The sequence below is a fragment of the Drosophila nasuta genome, chromosome X (assembly GCF_023558535.2).
Source record: "Drosophila nasuta strain 15112-1781.00 chromosome X, ASM2355853v1, whole genome shotgun sequence".
Lineage (NCBI taxonomy): Eukaryota > Metazoa > Arthropoda > Insecta > Diptera > Drosophilidae > Drosophila > Drosophila nasuta.
In genome coordinates this window covers 31,340,902-31,360,385 of record NC_083459.1, presented here as the reverse complement: position 1 = coordinate 31,360,385, position 19,484 = coordinate 31,340,902, and the positions used below count along the sequence as shown (strand labels likewise).

Here is a 19,484-nt window from a genome sequence, read left to right as displayed (position 1 = left end):
AATAGTAGTGTATTTTTGTATATTTAATATACCAAATGTAGTTTCGGTATATTTTAGCGTTTCTTTGATATGAATTATAAGTAAATTGTATTATACTTGGTATATTTCAGTATTTATTGATATCAATGTTAAAAAAAGTGAATTGTAGTATATTTTGGCATATTTGATATACCGAATGTTGCATTGATATATTTTAGTATTTATGTGAATGTACTATATCAAAACGTGAAATCGTGTAGCGAGCTAAGTAGATATTTATACTACCTATATGGTATGTTTTCAATGTGATAGTATATTAATATACAAAGTGAATAATTCGGTATATTTTAGTATTTTTTTCGGAATTGCATTTTGGTATATTTTAAGAATAACACTGTGCTGTTTTAAGCGCAATCGTATTAATTTTAGTATATGTTTTGGTATATTAAATATACCAAATGCAGTTTTGGTATATTTTTTGTATTTCTTTGATATACATTTTATTGAAAATGTGTAGCAAGCTTATTAGACATTTTATACGTTCATCAACATACCAAATGTATGTATATTTTTTGATATTGCAATTTAGTATATTTTGATTACTTTAATATTTGATAATTTTATGATTAATATTACTCTTAATATTTCTTAGTGGATATTTTATAGTATTATATGTAGTATATTTTGAATGCAGTCCTATATCAATATACCAAATGTATTAATCTGCATATTTTAGTATTTTTCCGGTATATTGTATTAGTATATTCTTTTGTATTACTTTATTGCATTATTATTATTTTATTATAATGTTTTTTATACCCGCTATCCATAGGGTAGAAGGGTATTATAACTTTGTGCCGACAGGAAATGTATGTAACAGGTAGAAGAAAGCATCTCCGACCTTATAAAGTATATACATATATTCTTGATCAGCGTCAACAGCCGAGACGATATAGCCATGTCCGTCTGTCCGTCTGTCCGTCCGTCCGTCCGTATGAAACACTGGATCTCAGAGACTATAAGAGATAGAGCTATAATTTGTTATGTTTGCACGCAGATCAAGTTTGTTTCAAATTTTTGCCACGCCCCCTTCTGCCCCTGCAAATCAAAAAAAATCAAATAACAAGCGTAATTTTAAAGCTAGTGTTAAGAATTTTGGTATATACAATAATAACTATAGTAGTTATGATTCCTACAAATTTGGTTGCGATCCGATAAAAATTGTCGAAGTTATTAAAGAAATACTTTTGTATGGGCAAAAACGCCTACTTACTAGGGGTCTGAGTTTCTTTGGTTGACAATCTGGTATATTGAGCCGTCTATGGTATATTTTGAATGCGGTACTATATCGATATACCACATACACCATTTGGTATATTTTTAGTATTTTTGTAGTATATTTGGTATATTTCGAGAATAATACCGCAAAATATATTGCTTTTATTTAAAATGGGTAGCGGGGATCTCACAGTCGAGTACACTCGACTGTAGCTTGCTTACTTGTTTATTACTTCATTAGATTATTGTCTTATTATATTTTCTTTTATTACTTTATTACATGACTATTTAATTATTTAATCAATTATTTATTGCAATTTAATAAGAATTGTTTATAGAGAGTCTTCCATATACGAGTAGTTAACAGTTGTTGCGGTCTCTCATTTGCTGCGTGATCTTCGCCTTCGCTAAGCTCGCAATTAGTGCGTGTGTGTGTGTGTGTGTGTGCTTTAATTACGTGCATTGCATCCGAGTGTGCAAGTGTGTGTGTGTGTTCACTGCAAATATTTGCGACATGGCGAAATGAAAAGGCAAAGGAAATTGGAGAGGACACACTTAGTTGTGTGTGTGTGTGTGTGTGTGCACATGACATAGATTAGACGTGTAATGATATCGCGCTATTGGATTGATTGCATACATAAGTAATGCTCACACACACACACACATGCAATCGGACTCCTGCTTTAGTTATAGAGCTGCCTTATATACACGTCCGCATTACTAGCATTAAAGTCAACGCCGTTGTCTTCCTCTTCTTCCTCTTCTCCGTCTCCGTCTTCTTCTTCTTCTTGTTTCTCTAATTTATCCAAATGCAACGAAATCGAGTTGTGCTTTGGAGACTTGTCCCAGTTGCAGTCGCGACTGCGACGTCAGCAGCGAAACGTTTTGTAGAGTTGAAAGCCGCAAAAAAAAGCTTTTGTGCGGTGTGCGGCGAAAAAAGCTTTTGCTCGTCGTGGGCGCCTTTAGGTGCCTGTGTTATTGTTATTCCTGTTGTTGTTGTTGTTGCTTTATTTTTTGTGTGCTGTCTGCAGCTCAACACAGGATACGTTGTGGCTTCTCAGTTGACGTCGCTGCTGACTGCGCCGTCGACTGCGCTGCCGCTGTCGCTGTCGCTGCTTGGTGGGCGAGCGTCGCTCTCTCTCTCAATCAGTACGAGTCAAGCAGTCTTCGGCGTATCCAGCAAACGCGGTTCTTTTTTAAGCGCGTTTTGTATTATTCTACTCATATAATTTATCATTTGCGTCGCTGTATGATTTCTCCTTGTTTTCGTAGTACACAGCAACAAACAACAACAAACAACAACAACAACTACTGCAACTGCAACAACTAACAGCTAACGACAACAACAACAACAACAACAACAAGCAACAACAGCAAAGCAGCAAAACAAAAACAAAAACAACAAACTAAACAACTAACAACAACAAAACAGACTCAGACTTCAACTGAAAGCAAAACTATTGCATTGAATATTTGAATATTCAAAACTGAGCTCAGCGAGAGAGAGAGACACAGAGAGAGAGAGAGACAGAGACAGAGTGTGCGAGCCGGTGTTCTTCTTCTCCTACTCTTTATCTTCGTCATCGTCTTCATCATCATCATCTCAGTACGTCAAAAAAAAAATTGAGGAACTAATCAAATTTCAATTCAGCTCAAATTTTATTTTCATTGTTTTTTGTGTGAAATTGCGTATACTTGATATTTGAATATAAGCGTATATGTGAATTCATTAAATTTTTGACTAAAATCATATATAAATCAGCATTCAGTTACAAGGATTTTAATTCTAAACAAAAATCTACACTATTATCAGAATACCAAATGCGTATACTTGATGTTCGAATTTCGTATAAATATTTTATATTCCTCAATTTTTAAAATTACAGTAAAAAAATCTAGAGTTAAGCAGCATTCAGTTGCCACAATTCTACAAAGATTTGAATTTTGAAAAGTATCCAATACGTATACTTGATATTTTATCTCATTCAATTTTCAAATTTCGAATTTCGAAATAAAATTATATAATTAATCAGCATTAAATTGCTGCAATTCTACAATATTTTGAACTTTAAAAATGCTTACAAAATTATCAGAGTATCCAATGCGTATACTTGATATTCGAATAGAAGCTTATAGAAGCGAATAAATGTGTGAAATTGACACAATTCTGCAAGGATTTTTATTTTGAAAATTTCTATAGAATATTCATAATTTCAGAGCACGAAATACGTATACTTGATATTTGAATTGAAGCGTATACTTGATTTTTCTTTAATTTCAACACATTTGCATACGTTTTGCGAATAGAATATTTATTTCATTTTATTTCAATTAACATTAACACTATAATTAACACTAATATTATTACTAAGGCCTTCAGCTATTACAATATAATAATTTCCTGCCAATTACAACAATTTTAGTGTGCTACAAAGTTTGATTTTGCAAAAAAATTGTTTTCAGTTATGATCTTATATCTTTTTTATTAAATATATATATTTTGCTCATTAACTTTGTTAATATTTTAGATAAAAAATTCAGAGACTTTCATTAAGGATTTTATATGTTAATCAGATAAAACATTCGGATATTTCTATTAAACATTTTATTTATTAATTAAGTAAAAAATTCCGAGAATTTTAAGCAATTAAAGAATGATAAAATTAATTTAGAACCTAAATATTTCAAAAATAAAAAAAAATATATATATATATATTACATGATTTTCTTCCATAAAAATATATTTTGTAGTGAATATCGAATAATTTTTTTTGTAATAAAATGACACTTTAAAGTATTATCGCGAGATCTAGTCTGAAAAATATTGCGCTGAAGTTTTCTACTTTCCATAAACAACAAAAATTCAACTGTTCATTTTGTATCATTTCAGGTAACTGAGCGTCTTTAAATAAGGAAAAAGAAAATAAACGAAGTGGAAGAAAGTTCGCGCAAGGTTTTACACACAAAAAAAAAAAGATCTCCATCAAATTTCCACTGTTACTTTGTGTTTCAATTTTTTCAAAGTGAACAACTAAATAAAAAACGGAGAAGGAAAAAAGTGAAGCGTAAAGCGTAAAAGAAAAGCAATTTCAAGTGTGAAAATCTAAAAAAAATATAAAATCGCGTGATTTTTGTCATTTTTATTTGTTATTTTTTTGGCGACTAAAAAGTGTTTGTACGATCTAAAAAAGATCTAAATATATATATAAGCGAAAAATCAACGGGTTGTTTCTCCAATGCTCAACGTTTTGAGTGGCGAAATCAAAGGCGATTTGCTAGCGATTTGATAGCGAAAGAGAGCGAGAGAGAAAGAGAGAGAGAGAGAGAGACGATAAACCAAAAGGTTTTTTTTACAGAATTTATTGGGCGTTACGAATTTGGGGTTAACGCACTACGAAACGAAGGTTCGGGCATAAGTAAGAAAAAGATAAAGAAAAACTCCAAAAAATAAATATTATAATAGTAATAAACGTTAGACAAGTGTTTTTTCTATTATATACATATATATATATACATACATATAATATAATACGAGTACGAGTACGAGACGAGTGAAGAATATATATGCAAATATATATATTTACATTTCACAAACAAAGACTTGAACTTCTTAAAGAAATTAATATTTATACAAAAGAGAGATTTAACAAATGAAATAAGAACAAAAGCGAACCAGAAACGGACTTCCAACGATTTCAAAGTACGACGAAATATTTTTTTTAGAATCAACAACTAAAATACTAAACCCAAAATTCCGGTTAACATTAACAACAACAACAACAACACCAAGCAACAACAACAACAATAGGAACTACAACAAATTTGCCAAAGGAAGAAGAATTTACATAAAGCAAAGAGAAAGTGAGATCAACGACGAGTTTGAAAGAGCGAGACAGCGAAAAAGTTCCACATAAAAAGCAAGAGCGAGAGAGAGTGAGAGCGAGAGCGAGACAGAGCGATCAGCTGCTAAGTGATATTTTATAACACAAAATATCAGTTAAGGACAACAATTTATAAGGTAAGAAAAGTTCATAATATTTCATTTATTTAAACAGCATTTTTTTTTAAAAGATTTTTCAATGATTTATAGAAGATTCAAATTCGAAAGAAGTGCTCAAAGTATATATCAGTTATTAGAGAATTCTTTCGAGTTAAAATTCGAATTTTTAACATGTACAAAATACAACACAATATTTTTGGTGATTTGGAGAAAAGTTCAAAATATTTCAATTATCTTAAGAGCATTTTTTCAGACATTGTTAAATTATGAGAATCCTTTCTTTTTCTTTTTCGAATTCAAATTCGATATTTTAACTCAAGTTATTTGAGGAAAGAAATGTTCAAAATATTTCAATAATTTTATGAGCATTTTTAAATGGCGAGGATTCTTTCTTATTCGGATTCGAAGAAGAGAAGTTGTTTCAGTGGGTTTTAAAAAAGTTAAAAACATTTAAATTATAAGAGAATTCTGTCTAGATCAAATTCGAAAGAAGCAGAGCTTAAAATATTTCAATTATAGGAAAATTCCTTCGAATTATAATTTGAATTTGAATTTTTAGTGATTTCTGAAAAAGTTCTAAATATTGAAATCATTTTTAAAGACTTTTTATTCAGAAATTGGATTGAAAACAACTAAGTGAAATTTTTATTGAATACTCTTGGAAATGATATGAATATGAACAGAATTATATTAAAACAATACTTATTACAATAAAAATATATAAATAAATATGTAAAGTCTACTCAAAAGTATTCGTAAGTAAATGAAGAAACTAATCAAGCTATTTTTAATAAGGAATTACATACTGAAAATTAAAATTATTTATTTCAATTACAATTTCAAGATGAGACGAATTGAAATGAAATCTTTTAGCTCCCTGGGTTAAAAAAATGCACAAATTTAGGTTAACTTTAGTTTTCTTTACATTGAGTGAAAAAATATATTTCAATCCCAAAAACAAGCTCGAAATAAATCTGCAAAAAGTCGGCAACAACTTAATTTTTAGGGACGCATTCCCGTAGGAGTAAAAAAAAAAAAAAATCACTAAACCTCAAATGAAAAATTCGAATGGTCTTAAATAATGTTATATTTAATTCAATATTAGGGACATCAATGGGAAATAGAATTGTTTCGTATTTTTCGTTTTCGTTTTCATTTTTTTTTTTTGGGATCAAATAAAGTTGCATAAAAGAGGCACAAAAGAGTAAAATTACCATATCAAGTGAATAATGTATGATATAATATGCCAGAGTTGCTCTCAAATATGCAATGGAACTTTTTCCCACTCTCTCCCACTGGGAATAACCATCCACTGGGGGAAGGGGCGTGGCAGAGGGTTTGAGGCGTTGACAGCACACAAAGGGTTCAAGTGTTGTCAGTCAGCCTCTCTCTCTCTCACTCTTGTTGTCTGTGTTTGTGCTCTCTCTCTCTCTCCCTTTTGCATTGTCAAGCTTTTTCACAGTTTTCATGTCTGTTGCACACGTCTAGAAAGAGAGAGAGAGAGAGAGGGAGAGAGAGGGAGAGCTTCCCATATTTACACTTCAACTCATTCAGAAAGCAATTTATGCATTAATTGTAATCGTTGATTGCATTGTTGTTGTCCTCAAATGATAATCACGTTGTTGTGGCTGCTCTTGCATGCTAATAATCACGTTGTCCTTGCGACGACCGACGACAAAATCGACGACAATCAGACAATGCAATTTGATCGATTTTTAAATTGTTGCCCATTACATTGAGAAAGCATTGAATGTCCGCTACGCTATTTACTACAACGATTATCAATACTCTTGTCCCCTCTCCCCTCTCCACACTCTCCCCTTCCCATTGTATTCAGACACGATTTGACCATTAGCAAATGAATTTGTGATGATTAAGCGAAATTGGCCAGCAACAAAACTTTCTCTGTTTGGCATATTAATATACTGATACTTTCAAAATATACTATGATATATACAAATATACCAAATTAATATGTCGAAAAGATACTAAAAGATAGCGAAAGCTACAATTGGTATATTTATATACTAACCAAATGAATTTGTGATGGACAAACGAAATTCACCAGCAACAACACTTTCGCTGTTTGGTATATAAATATACTATATATTACATAAATACGAAAATATACCAAATGAATACATTAAGAATTTACCAATTGAATTTGCATCAACAGCACTTTCTCTGTTTGGTATATTAATATACTGTTACTTTCAAAATATATTATGATATATACAAATATACCAAATTAATATGTCGAAAAGATACTAAAAGATAGCGAAAGCTACAATTGGTATATTGAATTTGTGATGGACAAACGAACTTCACCAGCATGGTATATAAATATACTATATATTACATAAATACGAAAATATACCAAAATGAATACATCAATAATACTGAAATATTACGAAAATTACAATTGGTATATTGATTTACTAACCCATTGTCACGATTTAAGAATTACCAATTGAATTTGCATCAACAACACTTTCTCTGTTTGGTATATTAATATACTGTTTTATTCAAAATATACCATTGAGTACAAAATATGCTTTTTTGGCTACCATTGTCTTTAAATAAAATATACCAAATGAAAATATCGAAAAGTATTAAAAAATACTGAATGTTGGATTTGGTAAATTAATATACTACTCGATAGACACAATTAAATCATTGGCAAATGAATTTGTGATGGACAAACGAAATTAGCCATCAACAACACTTTCGCTGTTTGGTATATAAATATACTGTTAAATTCAGAATATACCAAATATACACTATGCTAACTATTTATTTTCGCAAATATACCAAATTATTTATGAAATATTGAAATATATCTACAACTCTTCAACTCCATCTCCATTTCTACACATTTTTGGTATATAAATATACTGTTACATTCAGAATATACCAAATATACCCAAATGCACTATGCAAACTATTTATTTTCGCAAATATACCAAATTATTTATGAAATATTGAAATATATCTACAACTCTTCAACTCCATCTCCATTTCTACACATTTTTGGTATATAAATATACTGTTACATTCAGAATATACCAAATATACCCAAATGCACTATGCAAACTATTTATTTTCGCAAATATACCAAATTATTTATGAAATATTGAAATATTTCTACAATTCTTTCCATCTCCATTTCTACACATTTTTATACAAACAAATAATTAATTAAAATTGAAATTGCAGCATTTGCTTTGAATTGCGATAAATTGCATTAATAATTGGTTTCCAAACAAACGAATAGAGACTAGAAATAACTGTATATATATATAGACAAACAATTATAACATCAACAGCAGCAACAACAATAGCAAAACATTTGAGCGGACAACGCCTAAAAGCAGGCAACAAATAAAACAACATGCATATTTTATCAAAAGAAATCAGAAGGTGGAGCAGAAGCAGGAAGAGGAAGAGGAAGAGTTGCAAGGTGGCTGTCGCCCACCTCCACCTACAGGGGCGTGGCACTTATGTAAAATTCCTCGCTTAGCGTTCGTCGAAAGTCAAAACGGACACAAAACAGCACACAAAATCAATTATTTAAATGCAACTTTGCCAAAGTTCAGAGTTCGATGCAGTGCTGCAAAAATGCTCCTGGACATTCTCGACCAGTCAACCCCAACACACACACACACACACACACACACACACACACACACACACACACACACACACACACACACACACACACACACACACACACACACACACATGCACAGATGCATTTTCATCAAATTAAAATGCAATGCAATGAGATTTGCGTCTGGGATGGCATTATACAATCTCTACAATCTCTGGCTGCATCTATCTACCATATATAGTATGCCTATATAGAAATATATATATATATGTATGCATGTATATGTGTATATGTACATGCATATACGATGTGATATAATGCCTTGCTCTTCTCACACTTTGACTGCCTTCGTTGCTCGTTGGAGCATCCAAGATATCTACCCAAAAAAAACACACACACACACACACAAAATATAACAACTACACGAAACGAAGTTGCAGCTTTCTATGCGTTTGTGTGTGTGTTAGTTGTAAAGCTAAGCAGATACACACAGTAAGAGCTTGCAGTTTGCTTCTTGTGGCCAACTCAGCACGAGAGAAGAACAAACAATAAAGCTACAGTCGAGTTTGCTCGACTTAGAAATACTCGCTGAGCGGTATTATTCTTCAAATTTACCCAATTAATATACTGGTAAAATACTAAAATATATCAAGTACAGTCTTTAATGTATTGATAGATAGTATTATGTTCACAATATAACATTGTCAATATACCAACTTAATGTATCGAACATATACTAAAATATACAGTGCTACATTCAAAATATACCATAGAGTATATATATTATATGTATTAAATAAAATATACCAAACTAATATACTGAAAGTGTATTGAAATATACATATATGTATATTTGGTATATCGTTATACTACTATATTTAAAATATACCATAGTGTACAAAATATACCACACTTGCTGTTTTCTATAAAATAAACCGAATTAATATACCGAAATTATATTGAAAATATACCTAAAAGGTATATCGACGTATTGCTACATTCAAAATATACTATACATCGTATATAGTATCACCTCGTCTCTTGACGCTGAACAAGAACTGATATACTTTATAGGGTTGAAAAAGTCTCCTTCTGACTTATAATACCCTTCTAAAGCATCGGTAGTGGGTATAAAAAGCTGCTGCCTACAGCAGAATAACTATAAAAACTACGATAACAAGACCAGCTCCACACATTAACAACTTTCCATCCAGCTGCTGCTGCTGTTGGCAAAAATAATGTAGTTTTTGTGAAAGTTGCCACCAGGTGAAGTCGTTAAAAAGATACAAATGTTCGACACGAGATACTTGCGCAACTTACATATACAGTATATATGTATATACAATATAGTACAGCATACATCGTATATAGAAGCTTTATAGCGCAAAACTTTACAAATTTGCCTAATGCATATTTTACTATCGTTTTTGGGCAAACAACAAAAGATACACGAAAAGTTTGCGTTGTCACAATTTGACTATAATTTCAATGGCATTTAAAACAATGGATCTTTGGTGTTTGTTGCCAAAAAAGTTTGCTGCATAAAAATATATTTTGTGTGCTGAAATCTAAAGATATGTATGGAATTGAAATTAGATTCCAGTCCTTTCATTAGCGATCTTTTATAACAAAAACTATATAACTCTATATTATTTATGATAATGTTTGAATGTCAAAATGCTGAACTAAAAAAAAACATGTATTATTTTATTTTCAATTATATATTTTGAATGTAATAGTATATTAATAAACCAAATACAATATTTTGTATATTTTAGAATTTTACAATATACCATGAAGTACAAAATATACTATACTCTTTGTCCGTTTTCAAAAATTTATACCATATTCATATATCGAAAAAAAATACTTAAATATATAGAAGGCCATAATTGGTATCAAAGAATACCATAGAGTACAAAATATACTATATTCGCAATACATTTTTCAATAAAATATACCAAATTAAAATACCGAATAGAATATAGAATATACAAATATAAACTGAAGCCAATAATATATTTAAATATACTTAAATGCATAGCTGGTATATCAATCGCAGTGGATCTATACTCAAAAGTATCTTAAGTATACTACAATATCGAAAAGTATCTTTTGATTCAGTATATTTTTGTATTTTACAGTATATTGATTTGTTTACTTTATCAATATATCAAATATACCGTTTGGTGCATTTTTAGTATTTTTGTAGTATATTAATTTAGTATATTTTAGTATTTAAAAAAACATTCACTATACATTTTTCAATAAAATATACCAACTTAAAATACCGAATAGAATATAGAATATACAAATATTATATAAATATATTGCTACACTCAAAATATACTGAAGCCAATAATATATTTAAATATACTGGTATATCAATCGCAGGGGATCTATACTCAAAAGTATCTTAAGTATACTACAATATCGAAAAGTATCTTTTGACTGTTTGTGTGGCCAAAAGTGTCTTGTTTACTATCTATCATCGTGATTACAAAATCTCAAGAGAGAAATGTATCTTTTCGATTTGCAGCTTGAGGATTTGTTTGACTTTAGTTGCTATAGATACTTTATACTTGGTTTAGTTCAATCGATGGCTGCAAAAGCACTCTAATTAGAAATATATTATGCATTCTTCTAGTCCTCTAATTAGTTGATTGAATAATTCATCAACGCGAAAGGCAAAAGACAGTTTCTCTCAGTGCAGTGTTCGTTGTTTTCCATTGTGCATTCAAGTATTTATGTGTGTGTGTGTGTGTGTGTAATTTCGAGCAAACTTTCATTCAACTTGAGATGAATTTTCCACGCTGCGCAAATGAAGATTTCTGCTCGAGAACTTATTGCCGGCCACAAAAGCAATTGGGTGGTTGCTTTGCCTGCTCTTTCTCTTTCTACCTCTCCTTCTCTCTCCCTCCCTTTGTCTCTCTCTCTCTCTTTTGGGCTCAGTGAAAATTCTATTATGAAGTTTTTCCCTCTGCACTGCTGTTAACATGAATGCGCCAAGCAAACAGAATTAAGCTTCATCATAAGAAATTGAATTTCAAAAGAGTTATTTCATATTTTTTTTTCGTCTTTTCTTTTTCTAGCTATTGTTCTTTGACTTTTTTTATTGTGGCTGCTGCTTTTCTGACTCTTGAGATACATTTTGTTCTTACAGATCTTTGACTTTCCAAGCATTTGTTTACGTTTTTTTTTTCGATTTTTTTCTGTGTTCACTTTTTATCATCGCCTTCGCCCTCCTATTTGGCCATTTCTCATTTCCTATTTGGCATTTCCGCATTTCCACATTGCCACATTTCCACAGAGCGTTCTCCTTTTATGCTTCGGCTCATAAGCAAGTTAGCTTGTGCCTCACTTATTTTCTGTTCTGTTGCTTTTCTCCTTCCATCCCAAAAGGAACAATGCTTCGCTTGGGTCGCATTTAATGAGTTTCTCTTGAGCGTTTTTGAGCCAACTTAATTTCATTTCACTTGCATTTCATTTCAGCTAAAGCACTTACTCTTCCTCATCAGTTCTTCCGCTCTCTCCCTATCTCTCTCTCTTGCTATCTCTGTCGGTCTTTCTTAGTTAGTCTTAAGCTTAGTGTTCTACTTCAACTAGCGAAATAATCCTATTGCTGCCAGTTTCTCTTGTTTTATCTTTTCAGCTTCAACATAGAAATTTACATGGAAAACTTGCAGTTTTCTTAGAAAATTTTTCCTTCTTTTCAGCAGCATCTTCTAATGCATATTTTCCATAATTTTTCATTTTTTTCATTTTTGTATATATTGTACTAATACAATTTAAAATGCTTCTCCATTAAAATTTTTTGTTATTTCAAGGGATTTGTATAAGTACAAAAAAAAAATGACTAAGCTTTTGACAATCTGGTATATTTTGCACTCTGTGGTATATTTTGAATGAAGTACTTGGTATAATTTTAATATTCTTGCCGTATATGAATTCAGTATATTTTTGTATTTTACAGTATATTGATTTGATACTGTTTGTTTACTTTATCAATATATCAAATATACCGTTTGGTGCATTGTTAGTATTTTTGTGTTATATTAATTCAGTATATTTTAGTATTTTACAGTATATTGATTTGATACTGTTTGTTTACTTTATCAATATATCAAATATACCGTTTGGCGTCTTTTTAGTATTTTTGTGGTATATGAATTCAGTATATTTTTGTATTTTACAGTATATTGATTTGATACTGTTTGTTTACTTTATCAATATATCAAATATACCGTTTGGTGCATTTTCAGTATTTTTGTGGTATATTAATTCAGTATTTTTTAGTATTAAAAAAAACATTCATTTGTTATGTTTACTTTATGAATATATAAATATATACCCTTTGGTTCATTTTTAGTATTTTTGTGGTATATTAATTTGGTATATTATTAAATTGATACCACATTCTTCAGCTTTTACTCCAAATGGGTAACTCACAGTCGAGTACACTCGATTGTGCAAAGAGAAAGATTCGAGAGAATTCGATGTGATTTGATGTGTCGATTTATGTGGATAAACAAACGAAATGAATTTAGGCACATGCAACGTGCATGTGAATATACAATTAGTGCTCACTGTGAGCGCATATTGAAATCTATTCAAATCCCCATGGAGCAATTTGATTTGTTTTATGTTGTTTCGAGGGCGAAAATGTGTTTATTTATTTCAACGAAACACACACAAATAATTTTGGCGCTGTGATTTAGCCAAAAGTGTTAGAGAGCGAGAGAGAGAGAGAGAGAGAAAGTAAAAGAGAGAGGAAAAAATAGAAGAGCAAAAGAATGCAAAATTTTTGCTGCAATAGTTGAGGCTATTATAATTAAGTTTTGCTTTTGATTGCATTTGGGATTTGTCTTATTTTGAATGCAAAAGACAAAAAAGACTTTTCTCCTCTTCGATATTGCATTTCGTTTCGGTAATTCCGGCATTTTGTCGGCACTTTCGGCAAATTTGGGGTTTCCTCTTTGAAGTTCGGCTTTTTCTATTTTTTTTTTTTTTTTTTGGCAACAAACGAAAATCAATATGACGCATGCGCTTGCCCCCCTCAAAACAAGCAAGGACAGAAAGGACATGTTGTATGGGTGTGTTCCTGCCACACACACACACACACACATACACACACACACACATAGTAGAAGATACAACAACTTGACTATGAATAGCTGCTGCAATCCTTTTAGTTCCTTTCCTTTCGATTTGCAATTAAAAAGCTCGTTTACTAAATTCAATTACAGGCTTCTTTACTCGATACTAATTTCCAGCTTGGACATTATGAATGCGTTAACACCTCCAACGTGTTAACGTGTTTCATGCACCATGCTATTAAGAAAAAGAAAACCATGTGGCAATTATCTATTGATCAAGTGACTTTTAATTGCTTAAGTGCAGCATTTATGACATGGCTATTGAAGCGTGATTAAACTAATATTTAAAGAGAAAGAGAAAGAGTTTGAATTAAATAGAATACAGAATTTTTAATAAAAATAATCATAAATTGTAGTAAAATAGAATACAGAATTAATACGTTAGTTGCATTTCATAAATAAAAAGAAATAATCGTAAATTGTATTTACACAAAGAACGCTGCAATAATATAAAAATATAAAAGAAAAATATTTGTTTACATTAAAATTTAAAACAAGAATTTCTTCTTAATTAATACCTAAACAAACTAATAACTAAAATGATGTAAAGTAAAGTGAATGTATCAAAAAGTATTGTTAATATGTGAATAATAATTATGACCTTAAATTGTTGTAAAGTTTCTGTACAAATTAAACCAATCTTTGGTATAGTAATAAATTAGAAATCATTAATTCAATAGTATTATTCAAACATTTTACTTCATTTTTTTATATAAACTGATAGTCGTGAAGCAATAAAAAAACCAGTTAGAAAGTTACAGCCGAGTATGCTCGACTGTAAGGTAGTCGTTACAAATTTTCAATAAGGCGTTATTATTTGAAATATATACCAAATTAATGCACCAAAATAATACTTAAATATACCAATGGTTATATTTGGTATATTTACATATGCACTATTAGATTTACATACTATTACCATAAAATACAAAATATACTATTGTCGCTACCCGCTACTAAAATATAGCAAGGCTTATATCGATATGCTACTGAGTTCAAAATATATTATGAAGCACAAAATATGTTATACTCGCAACTCAATAAATATATCGAAAAAGTACTGAAATATACCGAAATGTACAAATATACTCTATATACTCTATAGAAATGAACAACATTAATGTACCAAAAATACTTAAATATGCCAAAGTTTCTGAAATATACCAATATGCACACAATAGTCCATACACACTACCCATTTTCATTAAAATATACCAAAAACCCACAATGCTAAATATTTTATATACCAACGAGAACAAAATATACTACATTCGCTTTCCCATTTTCAATCAAATTTATCGAAAAAATGACTAAAAAGGTTATAATTAGTATATAGATATACCACGACGTTTAAAATGTAACATAAAATATACTGAAATATACCCAAATGTATAGTTGGTATATCAAAATATACGGTCTTGACGCTGATAAAAACTACATTGGGATCGGAGTTGCCTCCTTCTGCCTTTGAGGTCGAAAATTAAAGTATGCAACAAATTGAATTTAATTTTTGCAAAACTTGAACATGGAAAATCTTATGTTAAGGCAAAGGCAAACCTGTTTTGAATGCTGTGCATAAACTTTTTGGGTAAACACAAGTTGCACAAGTTGACAGAAAATGTTGCGTTTGAGCACAACTCTAATAAAATGCAATTGAAGTGCACTTCGAAGCAATCAAAAAAAAACCAAAAAGGGTTGAGCTAGCGGGAGGGGAAATCAAAAAAAAAACCAAAAAGCAAAATAAACTGCAAACAAGTTTAAAAAACAGCCACCAACTGTGCAACAGCAACAACAACAGCAACAGCAACAACCCAAACCACCCAACGAGAATAGAAAAAAAAAACAAGGAAAATAGAAATTCAGACGCTGCTGACTCTGACACGGACTCGAATTCAGGAACGTCAGGGACCAGGGAACTGACAACTTTCATTACCTGCGCAGCACAGCAACAGCAACAACACAGCAACAGCAGCAACACAGCACAGCAGCAACCACTGGACAGCAGCGTTCTAAAGTGCAGCGCTCACAAAGTTTTGAGAGATGTGAGACGCGCGACCACCACCAAAAAATATATAAAAAGCAGCCAGGCAGTGAGAAGAAGACAGAGACAGAGAAGGAAGAGGAGATGGAGATGGAGAAGGAGAAGGAGGTGGAGAAGGAGCAACCACATGCAAATCCATATGGCCATTAGCCAAGTTGTGGATAGTCTGAGAGGACCTTCGACGCAGCGGCGCTTTGTGGCAGCTGTAAAGCCGCATCGAAGTTGCGTTTTTTTCTCTGTTGCCATACCCGGCAGTCAGCGCTGTTAAAAGGGTATACTCAGTCGAATGCTCTCAAAACATATTATACATCAAATTTAAGAGCAATATTAATTTAATGCTCATTTAATGTGCTTCAAGTAACAGCGAAAATGCTTAAAATATACCAAATTAATATACCGCCAAAAAATACTGACACAGTAATACATTCAAAATATACCACTGACTGAAGGATATACCAGATTGTCAGTCAAAACAACTAAGACTCGATTGTTGTAAAAGCGAAAATGCTTAAAATATACCAAATTAATATGCCGCCAAAATACCGACACAGTAATACATTCAAAATATACCATAGACTGAAGAATATACCAGATTGTCAGTCAAAGAAAACTAAAACTCGATTGTTGTAGAGGTTTTTTGCTATAGAACATTACTTCTTTACAAATTTCTACAATTTTTATCTGATTGCAACGAAGTTTTCAGGAATCACAAAAGTTAAGAGTTATTGAAATTATAATGTATCGGAGAAGTTCAATACAGACAAAATTTGGTAGAACTTTGATGAAGTCTTATGCAGTATTATGACTACCATAAACTCAAATACCAAACATACATAGTTTAAATTGCAGTTATAAAGAATTTCCAATTGGGAAAAATTGTTATAGAACTTTTGTAATTGGTTTTAATAGTTTGAATTAGTTGAAAATGCACTTAAGTGCATATTTGACTATGTAAAGTTTGGAAATAAAATTAATAGTTAGTTAAGTATCCAATCAAAGTGTAACAATGAAATTTACAATTTGGGAAAAATTTACAGAAATTGTGTATTGTGTAGCATAAAATAATGTCGTTATAGGTTTTAGTTGCAGTTAAGTGCAGTATTTGTTTGTCGACAATGTAATGTATCTAAGATCGAACAACGTAACAACGTTCAACAATAAAATGTGCAATAACGAAACAATTTTTGTTTAGCCACCAACAATGTTAATAGTTTGAATTAGTTGAAAATGCACTTAAGTGCATATTTGACTATGTAAAGTTTGGAAATGAAATTAATAGTTAGTTAAGTATCCAATGAAAGTGCAACAATGAAATTTACCATTTTGGGAAAATTTTACAGAAATTTTGGGTAGCATAAAATAATGTCGTAATTGGTTTTAGTTGCTGTTAAGTGCACTTTTCAACTAATAGAGCTTTGATGCAGTATTATGACGATAAGTGTGCATATAAGAAAAATGTATAAATTTAAATATGAAAAATAATTGCATTAATATCAAATTGTAGAAAATGTTGAAAGTTTGAAAATGCACTTAAGTGCAAATTTGTTATCGGGTATTTCGCAGTCGTTGCAAACGTCAAACGTAACTTGATTACATGCTGTTTTGCTGCTGCGTTTTCTATAAACATCAAAAATGTATAAACTGACAACAGCAACAAAAACAACAACAACAACAGCAACAGCAACAGCAACAACAATGGCAGCGAAAAATTCAAAATTCAAGCACCACTCCAAAGCGCAGAGCGCACGATAATTGAAATGGACAGCATCCGGTTGCAGTAGCAGCAGCATCACTTTAGGGGGAAGGGGAAGGTTCGTGGGAAGGGGGTAGTGGGTAGGGGGAAGGTGTACGGTTGATGGTCGATGGTCCATGGTGGACGGTCTAGGAGCAGTTATTCTTTTTTTGTTTTAGAAATGACGTATGCCATGTAACTCTGGCAGTCGAAACGTTAGGTATATAGAGAAGGAGAGAGAGAGAGAGGGTGAGTGAGAGTGAGAGAGAGAGAGAGAGTGGTACATTGTCTGGGCAAACTTGGGAGCGGGTTATACATAACCTCAACAAAGAAAACAACTGCACGAACCAGAAAAAAAATAAACCAGAAAACAGAAATGCGAAAACGAGAAAAACGTGCATTGGGGGAGAAGAAGAAGAAGAAGGAGGAAAAGTGCAGCCTGTCGGCGAAACTTTTGCAACCCTAGTCGACAAAAACACAAAAAAAAAACACACACACCAAAATTGTTTAAAGTAATCCCTCTGGCAAAACCTTTATAAGGCAGCCTCAGCCTCAATCTCATCCTCAACCATCATGATTCGCTTTGCTGCTTTCCATTTTCAAAAATTTCTTCATTTCCATCAAAGCAAGAACGAAAAACATTTTACAAATACAAAGACGAAAAATTGCAACGATTCGCAAAGAACTTTACAGTTCAATACTTTTTATAGTAATCTCTTAAAATTCCCTAAATAATTTAAGAGTTTTACAACCCTTTTGAATTAACTAGAAAAGATGATTTGATTCAAAATTATGAATCACAATTGCAGCTTAAGACTTTTCAAAAACATTATAAAATAAATTTTTAAAAACTTGCTATATGAAATATCAAATGAAATTCTAATCATTAATTTTTGATCTATTTATCAGCAAGTTCAATTTATTTGCTTATATAAATTGAATTCAACAAAGTAAAACTTGCAATCATCAGCTTTAATTTTTTTTCTATGAATTAGAAATTTTAGCTCTATAGTTGATTTTCTGAGCTAGTACTGAAATATATATGGTATATTTCGCACTTTATGGTATATTTTGAATGTGAATATACCAAAAATTACTAAAATATGCCAATGGCTTTTGATAGTACTATATCAATATACCAAATATAGCCATTGGCACATTTGGTTTTTTTTAGTATTTTCATTCGGTATATTTTTAGTATTTTTCAGTATATAAATTTGATTAAGTTACTTTACCAATATACCAAAATACAATCATGCCATATTTTTAGTATTTTTGCAGTATATTTGGTATATGTTAAGAATAATACCGCTTTTTTGAGTAACAAAATGTATATCGGGTATCTCAGAGTCGAGCACACTTGACTGTTGCTTTTGTTACTTGTTTTGTATTAATTACCACTCTATAATGTCATTGAAACTGAATTTTGTAATACAATTGACAAACAAGCAAAGCTCATTAATGAAATTTGCATTTGAATAGTAATCAACAATTTGTTCTTTAGCATTCCTTTTACAAGTAAGCTTAAAATTTTGCAACTGCTGCAACTTGTTATTGAGACTTTTGCAACTCTTTTGAAAACTAATTTGCTTTGCAAGTATTTTTGCATTATTTGCTTCATTGCTTCTTGTTTTCCGGTAAAGAATCTTTCGAAAACTGTAGCTGAAGCTTGTTTGTTTGGCATTCAA

General features: G+C 31.2%; 1 protein-coding gene across 4 annotated transcripts in view; it reads left to right on the top strand.

The window, feature by feature from the left end:
- The first annotated feature begins 2,589 nt into the window (after positions 1-2,589).
- Positions 2,590-19,484, top strand: part of LOC132795352 (ELAV-like protein 1) — a 44,809-nt gene continuing 27,914 nt past the window's right edge. For all 4 annotated transcript variants that reach the window (XM_060806019.1, XM_060806017.1, XM_060806018.1 and 1 more), the window contains exons 1-2: positions 2,590-2,863; positions 4,148-5,275. The gene's annotated coding sequence lies outside the window, so the exon portion shown is untranslated. The remainder of the gene's footprint in view (positions 2,864-4,147; positions 5,276-19,484) is intronic.